Genomic DNA, 2,418 nt, shown 5'->3' with positions numbered 1-2,418 from the left:
CGCCGGCCCCGCCGAGCCATAAAGCCCATGGGGAGCCGGCGGCGGCCGGGCTGAGCGAGGCCAGGACCCCGGGCGCCCTGGGGCCCTCCCCAAGCAAGGTAAGGGTGGCCGGGGGGGGACCCGGGGTCCCCCATCCCCTCCGGGGTGCCCCGAGGGCTGCGGGCACCTGCCAGCGCCGCTGGACTGGGATCGGTCCCTGGGTCCCTGCAGCCCCGTGGCCTCCGGTACCAGGACCACATAACCCCATGTCCCCAGAGCCCCACGTCCCTGTGTCCCCGTACCCCACATCACCCATACCCCACGCCCCTGTGTCCCCTATGGCACTGCATCCCCATCTCCCCACATCCCTGTGTCCCGTCACCCCATAACCCCGTGTCCCTCTGTCCCATGTCCCTGTCGCCCCACACCCCGTGGCCCTGTATCCCCCTGCAACCCTGTGTCCCGTGTCCCTGTATCCCCATGTCCCCCATCCCCCTGTCCCTGTATCCCCATAGCCCCATTCTGCTCATCCCCAAGTCCCCATATCTCCCTGCCCCTGTCCCCGAACTCCCCATGTCCCCATATCCCCATGTCCCCATGTCCCTGCTCCCTGTGGGTGTCCCTCTTCTCTCCCCAGCACAGGGGCACCAGGGGGGACAGAGGATAGAGGGGCACGGCAGCCCCCAGCCGTGCCCACCCTGCTCCCCCTCGGGCATCTCCAGGGCCACCCGTCCCCAAGCCTGGAGATGTCCCCACAGCCCCTGGGGTATGAGGCCTGAGGCCCCGGGGATGGCCCCTTCCCCACCCCAGGAGGTGACCCCCAAATAGGGACCCCCCCTGAGCACCTCGCTCTTCCTGGGTTCCCCCGCTAGTGTAATGATGTCAGGTGGTCTCAGCCTGGTGCTGGAGGAGGTTAATCCGCCCCCAGCCCCCTGTGGGCTCGGGTCCCTGGGGATGTGGTGTTTCAAGGGCGTTTGGGTGGAGGGGGCTGGAGTGTCCTCGGCCCCCCCAGGTCCCCACAGTGGGCAAGTGGGGACCCGCCAGGCTCTGGGTTAGTGGCCCTGGCCAGGCTGTGGGTTAACTGGACTGCAGGTGAACCAGGCTGTGGGTTAACTGGACTGTGGGTTACTCACACTGGATTAGCTGGGCTGCAGATTAGCAGGGCCACAGATTAGCCACGCTGGATTAGCTGGGCTGTGGGTTAGTCACACTGGATTAGCTGGGCTGTGGATTAGTGGGGCCACAGATTAGCCACGCTGGATTAGCTGGGCTCTGTGTTAGCCAGGCTGGGTTAGCCATGCTGGATGAGCCACACTGGTATAGCTGGGCTGTGGGTTATCCCAGCTGGGGTTATCCCAGCTGTGGGTTACCTGGGGTGCAGGTTATCTCAGCTGCAGGGTGATCTGCCTGCAGGCTAACCCAGCTGTGGGTTGACCAGGCTGCAAGATAACCAGGCTGCGGGTTACCCGTCATGTGGGTTAACTGGGCTGTGGGTTAGCCAGGCTGTGAGCTACGCAGGCTGCAGGTTAACGGGGCTGGCGGTTAACGAGTCTCTGGGTTAGCTGGGCTGGGATTTAACCGGGCTGCGCGTTAATGGGGTTAATGGGGCCGGTTGGAGGGGGCTGCAGTTACCGGTGCCGGTGCCACGGTGGCTTCTCTGATGGCTACGGAGGGCTGAGCCGCGCTGGCGCTGGCCGTCCCCGGGGAGCTGGGTGGCTGTGGGGACGCCCCGCTGCCTGCACCGCCGCCAGCCCCCAGCCACCCTTACCCGCCCCAGCAGCACAGGCACCAGAGGGGTCCCGTGGGAGCCTCACGCCCATGGACCTGTTGGACGCGCTGTGAGGTCAGTTCAAAAAAGGGCCAAAATGGGCTTTTTTCACCCCAGTCTGAGGCCTCCGCCTACGGCTGATGAGGGTTGGGCAGCACTGAGGGGAAAAAAAAATGCAAATCATCATTTTGGGTCCCCCCAAGGCTGCGGGGGAGGATGGGGGTCCCCATCGCCCCCATGGCCAGGGCAGGGAGGGGGCTGCAGATCCTGCCCCCCCCCCCCCCGGGGCATTCCCCAGTGTGGGTGGCAGCGTGAAGGGCACGGGGACGTTCCTCCCCCTGAGGCCCCATCGCCAGCCCCAAATTTGGGCTCAAATGGTTCCAGCCTCAATAGAGGGGTGCAGGGGAGGATGGGGGGGGGGTCAAGAGGACAAAGAGGGGGTGGCAGGGGGGACCCAGGTGTCCAGGGTTTGGAGGCTGCCGGTGCAGCAGGGTGGGTGGCGGGGGACCGCGGGGCCCCCGGGGCCCCCCGCTGGGGGCCGTGCTGGCGGCGGGGCGCGCGGGGCCCTGCATGCTAACGAAGGGCTTCGTCAAAGCGCCTTTGTGCCCCGCCAGCTCCATTGAGGCCTCTCCTCCGGGGTGCACAATGGCCCCACTGTCCCTGTCCCCGTC

Source organism: Haliaeetus leucocephalus, unplaced genomic scaffold (assembly GCF_000737465.1).
Source record: "Haliaeetus leucocephalus isolate CR32 unplaced genomic scaffold, Haliaeetus_leucocephalus-4.0 Scaffold219, whole genome shotgun sequence".
NCBI classification, from domain to species: Eukaryota; Metazoa; Chordata; class Aves; order Accipitriformes; family Accipitridae; genus Haliaeetus; species Haliaeetus leucocephalus.
The sequence above is the reverse complement of the archived record's forward strand: the minus strand, read 5'-3'. Positions refer to the sequence as shown.